Below are 9,390 nucleotides of genomic sequence, written 5' to 3' on the forward strand. Positions count from 1 at the left end.
GGTTATCGTCGAGGAATGCTTCCCCTCCACACATCACGTGGAGCATACTGGACTGCCCCGAGAGAGGCAGGGACTCTGCTTTTCTCCTTCTTTCAGAGAGGTCTCCCTGGCTGGCGGTTTGTGGCTGCCTTGTATTAGGTGGGCACCGGGCATTGCCGTGCGATGTCTGTATGTGTGCAGGGTGGCCTGGGATTCGCTGTCAAGGAATAGGATGCTTCAGGAGCCATGCCCCTAGGGAGGGGGTACTGTCACGGAATGCTCCTCACCCCACGAGTCACGTGGTACGGCCCGCCGTATGCAGGAGAATTCACATGTGTATTATTTGTAACCACGCCCCCCCGGGATTGCATACACCTGCACAGGGTTTAATGTTGAATGTTTGTCTGTCTATTTAAACCCTTGTCAGTGTGTGCACCCTCATTGGTCATTGTCGATACTTTGTGCAACTGCTGATATATGTGAACAACGCTGTAGCCGTAACGTCTGTTTGTGTTATCACCATTTCATGTGTATGTGTTAGTCGTCAAATGTTCAATGTGTTTATCATGTTCAGCGTAGCTAATGTATGTGAGTGCCACCTTTGTCATCTATGTTTATATTAATAAACATCTTGCACCGTCGAGGAAGTCTGTGCGTCCTGCCCCATGCCCTGCGGCACTCGGGCCAGCAGCGTTACAAAACTACAAAATTAAACCATGGACGAGTGTACCCTTTTTAGCACTGTTTAAGTGTAAAGAGTGTCAATGTTACTATAGGCAGTTTTTCAGAAGACTGAATAAATGTCTTTAGTGGAAAAACATTGCACACCCACGTACTTGTGCATTTTGAAATGCTTATTTTCTGACAATTCCTCTACATGTGTGACCTCCGTGAATGCAACCTGGAGCAAAACAAAAAGAGTGACATATATAGATAGATTCAAAATTTCAAAATTGTAGTAAAATACATGGACCTTTATCAGCTGTGCAAGCAAAGTGCTTCTCTTATATATTTATATATACACACAGTATATATACTGTATATACTGATATATAAATCACAAAAATGCTGTGTAGTGCACAATAGAAAAAAAGAAACAGGGGTTTCAGACAGAGATCCTTCATCAGCTGTGCAAGCAAAACTGGGAAGTTCCTTTGGATGTTTATATCACTTGGGACTGCCACATCTATTACCACTGCTGGTATCATAGTGTCTGGATGGTTCTCTGCTATTTGCTTATATGTGGATCTGGAAGTCCCAAAGAATCATAGCCTTGTTGTTCTCCAACAGTAAGTGTCCAGCTCATGTCTTGTGTATGCTACTATATGTGATCCCTGCCACTTGATGGTTGTTCCTCCCTGTCACTTTGGGCATTGGTTTTTGGGTGAGTGCCCATGTATTGTGGGTTTTCTGGTCTTGATGTTGGCAACTTCTATTACATTTATGACACTTAGCTTTTATCCAAGGCAACTTACAATTCTGACTGAACACAACTTGAGAAATTGAGGATTAAGGGCCTTGCTCAGGGGCCCAAAAGTGGCAACTTGGCATATCAAGTAACATATCCATTGAGCTACCACTGCCCCGGCATGCCCATCTTATTTTTTTCTGATGGGTTTCTAATGACTGGCAGGGCATATATGTTCATGGATTTGATCTTATTACTCTTATATTCCCATTATGCTCAACTGGCTCTAGAGGACATGCCTTACACTAAGAAGGTACTTGGCTGTTCTTCTACTTATTTCTGCCTTATGATTCCTGTGTGATTTGAGAGTCCCCAGGTATTTATAATTGGCTTACAGCCTTCCACCGAGTTCTGGATGAAAGGTTTTATGGTCTTATTTGGTTTACAAAGGCATTAGGTATCCAGGTGTGTGGCATTCATTCATATGCTTTTATATAATCCATCCATGCTTAGGTTGGTCTGATTCTTGATTGACAGTTCAACCTATCCGTAGGTGCTGCTTTGAGCCTCTGTTATTGTTTCCAATCCCGTTCTGTACAGAGCTTATATATTTGCAGACATTTTTAATCAGTTTGGTGACTAGAATGCCTGACAAGAGCTTCCATGTTGTAGACAGGCAGGTCTGTCATTGGTTGGTGTTTGGCCATTGTTGGGGTCCTTCATGACGAATAGGAGCTGGTAAAGCAGCTCATTCATTTGAGTTACTAATTAGCCATGCAGAACTGTTAGTTTCTTTAGTCAGTAGATCAAATCAGATCATATCAGATTTAGGTGCTGCCCAGTTCTTCTTGTTAGTGACCTACTCATGGACAATGCTGACAGGTTGCTGCTCTGGGAGCTGTCTTAATCACTCTGAGTTGCTATATTATGTGATGATTCATTCTCCAGTTTGCTCTATTTGTAGCCTATGGTCTCAAGACCTCTTCAGTGGCATATGCCAGTTTGCTGGTTTCATTTATAATTCTGGTTGGGATTGTTCTTATTGCTGCATTCATATATTCTACCATATTGTCTAAAGATAGCTTGCCACTAAATCAGGGGAGCCTACAGCGGTGGCTGACAATAGTTAGTTTAGACATGATCACCTTCCACATGTCCACAGCTGGGTCACACACCATGTCCATTATATACTCTGGTAATCCTGCATTCTTTTCACATTCTGACCATTTTGTCTCAGATGCTGTATTGTATTTGGGCAGTGCTATTTTTCCTATGCTTCATTCATCTCCAGCTGTGACAGGAGGTATCATTTGAACACTTACTAGATGCTTATTTGTGACTATGGATGAAGGTCTTTTTGTCATCCATAGTTCCCTTCTGTGCTTCTTGTAAATTCTTCCATTGGACTTGCTGCTATAGTAGTATTCTATTAATTCCATGTTATCCAACTTTATCCATCTATGGTTTGTTTCATATAGCCCACTTGCCATCAAAGTGTCCTGGTTAATTGACATTCGATGTGGAACTTAATCCAGGAAGCATTATATATGTATATATTACCTGACCATATTTCTTCTCAGATTAGGATCATTTAAATGTAATCCAGGGATTAAAACTCATGTCTGGGCGGACACAGAGGCTGATGGATTTGGCAGGTCTATAGAGTGTTGCTGAATATGAAGTGAGCTACACAGATCCATGAATTATTAAACAACACCTGCAGCAAATCCTGATCTTTTGTTCAACTGCCCGGGAAAGGCTAGAACCAAGTCATTGGGGCTTTAAGATTTCCACCCATAATGAAGGTGCAGCATGCAGAGTTGTCCCCAGCAGACATCCTCCCCAGCAGACATCCGCCCCTCTGGACAAATGCAATAGCTGTTATAACTAATTGAGTCTTCATCCCTTTGCAGCATATATCTAACAGTTTGCAGAGAGCTGTGATTTTTGGGACAGATGGGTGTTTTACAACAAGCTTGCTTGCTGTGGCTTGTCATATATACTTTAACAAAAACTTTGGCTACAAGTGCTGTCCAGTTTTCTGATCAGCTAAGCAGAGTATTAACTTTCATTTGATTTGCTAATAATTTAATAATTTAGTTGCTATCTCACAAATGTGTTCCTAAATAATAAAGCATTAAAATGTGGGAAAATTTCTGTCACATGTCTCTTGTAGTCCTAAGGACGTCTTGTTTGCTGTATATAAATATTCATATAGACATATATCATTTCAGACATGTTTAATTCCAGAGAGGATGATGGTAATATCTGCATTAAAATAATAAATATATGGCCAACCAGTCATGTTGTACTGTACATCGCAAGGCACAATCATTCTTTCCCATCATGCCAAGTTAGTTGGAAACCATGTCCGATCTATCAGAACTTCATTCCGCTCTTCATCATGCAGACAAACCACTCAGGGAGAAAACCCATGAAATGAACTCACAGAAATCACATGAGCCGTGACAGGCTGCCATTAGGGCAGACGCAGCTGGCGGTCCGGTCATTATGAGTCAGGTTCCCCGCCAGCCACCTTTTGTTCCTGAGCTGCCCTGTTCCACAGCTTCAGAGGACGACAAATTACCTCATTACGCATAGGGTGCAATATCTGTATCACCAAACAAAGGTTGCTTCGCACATGTGAGTCTCTTACAGCTCAGGTAATTTATGGATAAAACAGGCAAGTTGGACCTGCAAGTTGGACATTTCTAAAAAGCTTTTTTTTTCTGCAATAAATGCAGGAGCATTTTTTTGGTAAAGGCAAAGGCTAGATTTTTCATTCAAATGAAATGTCCTAATGGATGCTACTGTTCAGTAAGTTTTCCCTTAATAATTAAGACTTGGTTGACACTGAAATCAGATATCAACTTGGATGAAAATTTGGACTTAGTTAAGTGTGTAACAAATACGATGTAGTTATATCCCTTTAAGACAAACATATAGTTTATCTTACACAATGAAAAGGAAACATAAGACTGAGAGAGTGTTCTTTACAACTCGTGTGCTGTGAAGCTCAAGGTTTCAAAGTTTTCCTTCAATACGGTAGAAACCTATCTATCTGGTAATTTGGGGCAAAGCAGTATAAATGCCTTAACATGCACCAAGAGAGACGTTACTTGCCTGAGGCTCTGCACATTGCACACAATTTTAAGGTTGGATAATTGGTATTCTTAAGACCTAGAGAGTCTGAAAACTAGTAGGGGACCTAGAGGGCAAATGAAAAAATGGAAGCCTGTAGTAGCAGATGCTACACATTACAGGTTTGTATGAAAGCTCCGGCTGCGCAAATGTATGATGATACACAGAGGGAATGGTTCATCTGTACTTTCCTACTCTGCCTGAAAAAATAACCCACAAAGTTAGTTAGAGTCAGTGCTAGCTGTCTGCTTTTGTTATACAGTCATGTCAGTTTGGAGGTGAAAATTAACTGAAGTTGGTTGCTGCATATTAAAATGCATGAACTTTTAACCAGCCAAGGGATCTTTCCTAACTTTGATTCTCCTGCATATTTGATGCAAATTGATAAATAGTTATTTTGACTTCAGAAGCAAAGACCAACACTGTTCAAAACTTACATTTATTAGATGCCATATACTTTTTTAAAGGAAAATCATCATATAATTCTAATTTGCTTCTGCCCCTTTCATCAATTCAAAATAACCTCTGGTGCTCTTTAGAGATGAAGCAAAGACTTAGAGACTCTAGCAGGCTGATGACCTGGTAGTTGTGATTAGACTAGAGACTGAATGGCATAATGAGTGCTCAATGAGCACCAGGAAAAAAAAGCAACAAGCTGCAAAGGCCAGGCGACAGGGCTTGTGAACAAAAAGCCTAAAAGTGAAACAGCCACCAGTCAAGCGCAAAGGACTTCTCAACCATGTCCTGCAGAATGGACACAGTCAAGCGTTTCCATTCACTGATCTGCCCCTACATCGCTCTGCTCCTAGGCCATGCCCCCCTACATGAACAGCAGCAATTTATTATAACATTATTTATTATTATATATATACAGTGAAACAGTCATGATGTCCTAAAATAATAATAATAATAATATGTCCTAAAAATTATATTTGTCCCCTGCAGTGTGTCTATACTAGAAGCCAAAAGCCTTAACACATTGTCAATTTGTCTAATTGCCTTATCTTGCAACACTTTCTGTTTGACAATGTCTGATCATATAATTTTTAATCTGATTTAATCTGATGTTTAAACTGAATTACATCCTGATCTAGTGTCTTGATTTGCTGATCTTAGAGCTTGTAACAATGATTCCCCATGTAACGTGTGCCCGAGTGCCGAAGGGCAAGGGGCAGGATGCACAGATTCCAACAACTTGTACACACATTTATTCATAAAGACAACGACACTCACATATAACAAAAATGATGAACACAAATACATTTAACAATGATGACACTAACATAAACCTCAACACGCTACATCAATAATGACCAACAGCACTACATACACTGATGTGGGTTTAAATACACAAAGACAAACAAGGTGCAGATGTGTGCAGGCGTGGTAACAAACAAAACCCTCCCACTGCACGTGGTGGGCCAAACCACATGACTCACGAGAGGCAAGCATTCCGTGACACCCCAACGCTCAATTATTAATATGAAGAAGTGCAAGAAATGCCCTGAGGAACTGTTCCACTAAGCATGACTTCTAAGAAATCTACAAATTCATCACCTCTATTTTAATATTAATTTTCTGTCTTTATAAAAAAATATCATTTTGTTATTTCCAGGCTCATGTGTATTTAAAAAAAAAAAAAAATGTGTTAAGGGACATACCAAGTTACATACTAAGAAACTCTCATTCTAGAGTCCTTGGTTTTAGCATTCATATTATTGTGTGTACACAATAACGTGTGCCCGAGTGATGAAGGGCGAGGGGCAGGATGCACGGATTCCAACGACTTGTACACACATTTATTCATAAAGACAATGACACTCACATATAACAAAAACGATGAACACAAATACATTTAACAATGATGACACTAACATAAACCTCAGCACACTACATCAACAATGACCAACAGCACTACATACACTGATGCGGGTTTAAATACACAAAGACAACCAAGGTGCAGGTGTGTGCAGGCGTGGTAACAAACAAAACCCTCCCACTGCACGTGGTGGGCCAAACCACATGACTCACGAGAGGCGAGCATTCCGTGACACCCCAACACTCAATTATTAATATGAAGAAGTGCAAAAAATGCCCTGAGGAACTGTTCCACTAAGCGTGACTTCTAAGAAATCTACAAATTCATCACCTCTATTTAATATTAATTTTCTGTCTTTATAACAAAATATCATTTTGTTATTTCCAGGCTCAAGTGTATTTTTAAAAAAAACAAATGTGTTAAGGGACATACCAAGTTACACACTAAGAAACTCTCATTCTGGAGTCATTGGTTTTAGCATTCATATTATTGTGTGTACACTGCCTGCACACAGAGCACTGTGTAGTGGGCTTTGGCAATCATTTGCTTAGACAATTAATAGAAAACCAGATTCTAAAATTAAGATGCTTTAATGTGATTGTAGAGTATCATTTATATTTATGAGAAACTTGGTGATGTCTTTGGAAGAAATGAGGAAACACTATTTATTCATTGCTGTCCCAGTGAGCAGCTTCGTTATGCATCACATTTAAAATGGGGCACATTTACAGGAAGTGGCCATACTGAAGGAAATGGGGAATTAAGTCTGATAGACTGAACCATTTTTCAGCATCCTGTGCTGATGGCAGGGATCTGATTACCCAAGATGATAATGGAGGGATCACGGTTGGCCTTGGCTCCTAACACAGTGATAGAAAATCTCAGATTATACGTTGCTCTATCTGTCAGGTACCTTCGCCTCAGTGCCAAGATGATCAGTAAGAGTTGGATTCATCCAACGTCCTGCTGTGTTGGGAGATTTCCTAATTGTGCATGGATAGCATACTCAGCTAATAGGTTAGTCTTTGTCACCAAAAAAAACTAATTAATTAAATAAAAAGATTGGGGGTTTGTCTGAGAAAATATAATAGTATACCTGAGTATTATCTCCAGTTGACAAACTAAAGCGATAACAAATGGTGCAAACAGGGTTCGTAACATGGCAGACTATTTGTGATCAGTCAGAGCAGGGTCTGTATCACACCAGACTAATTGTGCACTATACACAACCCAGTGAAACGTCAGCATTCTTCATCCTCCTCCCCATTCATCGCGCCCCCCACCTCACACCCTCCCCCCTCCAGGCACCTTCACTTCAAGGCCCTCATACAACTAAACAGCCTCGTGTCTAGGAATGCCCACTTGCAAAGTAGACAAAGTGCAGGAAACAGGCAGAGAGAAAAAAAAAAGGAGTCCCTTGTCTCAACAGGAGCAAACATCATTTCTCATCCACCTCTGAACTTCTGTCTGAGCCAGACACACAAGCAGAGGAGGATCTGAGGACTCCCATGGCTGATCTCATACGAGTCCACATGCTTCTCACGACAGCTCTGTTCACCTGTGTTTCTTGTTTATTGAACCACTTGATTTATGTTCTCCGTCAAATTCTACTGCCCATTTAGAGGATTGAGTCAATCCTTTTTACAATGTTGTTTGTTCCTTAAAATTCTGTGTCAGGACTGAGCATTCTCAATTTTTTTTTTTTTTCAAACAATATTTCAGAGTGCTTGGTTGTTGCCACAGGTGAACTGGGAATCGATGGGACAGTAAGCTTTTAAAGGCCACTGGCACAAAAGAGGAATCATTTGGCCTCTACTGCTTTAGTGGAAAAATTAAACAGATGTTTAGGGCAATCACATTTATATTAATTTGTCATTTTTAATCATTGTGGACTATCACACACCCCCACAGAGCACCAGAAGGTCACAACAGAAGCTACAATGTAAAAAGATGAAGTTTCTCAAAACACATTATCTGCTTGTTGAAAATGCCTCATTCATACAGTAATTGATTGAAGCATGTGAATCAATATTCTATAGCTCTTCCCTGGCAGTTTGCGGGTATTTGCTTTAATTCTCCGTTGCATATCACTAATGCACAAATGGGCACAAACATGGTGCAGTGGTGTCCACAAACAAACAAATTCTGCCTTGCCAACATTGAGACAAATATGGTGCTCCAAACATTAACTAAAGCACTTATTCTCCCTATACCAAATCATTCTTCTTCAGCAGATCTTGTTCAGCATCTTGTTCAGCAGAGAAATGTTGTACAGTAGCACAGTGAGAAACAAAAAACCTTCATTAATAATGCACTAAGAAATGTCCTTGATATAGACTTGCCAAAAACATATGTAATGAATATCTATAGAAGAGCACACGAGTAGAACAAAACTCTGAAAATAAGGTTTGGAGCCAAACAATGAATGACAAATAGATATGTTCTTATTCATGACTCCTAAGAAAAAAAGGAAATGTGACAGACCCAGGAACAGATGACAAACATCAGAACCGGTCAAAAGAAGCAAATCTGAAACATCATGGAAGGGAATGCATCATAGCATGAGGCCCTTGGAGATCATTTGTGGATGATCAAAGAGCAAATGTTCTTAAGTTAGTATGTCAAGTATGAACAGAGGCTGGTCGACATCATTTATGACTGGCATGTTTGTTACTTGGCAAAAGAACTGATCTTGGAGATGCTGACTGAAATCAAACCTAACTTCTATAAATAGCTCGTAATGTTCTTATTATTACAAATTATTTGAGACATGGAAAAGCCACAAGAAGTAAAGTATACATCAGATAGACTTGCATACTATGAGAATACATAACGTTAATAATATAACAGACAGATCAATTCATAAATAAGGGTTTCCACTAAAGTGTGTTGTGAGCCAAAGTTTGGACTGCAGAGCACAATTTGTTTTACATTATAAAACTATTCAATTAGCCAAGGGTCATAGACTTATGTCAGTGATCTTGAACCTCATAAGTGATAATGTAATTTGGCAGAGGACTCAGACTTATGCCAACGAAGCTAT

Source organism: Electrophorus electricus, chromosome 23, assembly GCF_041902795.1.
Source record: "Electrophorus electricus isolate QZ-2024a chromosome 23, ASM4190279v1, whole genome shotgun sequence".
Taxonomy (NCBI): domain Eukaryota; kingdom Metazoa; phylum Chordata; class Actinopteri; order Gymnotiformes; family Gymnotidae; genus Electrophorus; species Electrophorus electricus.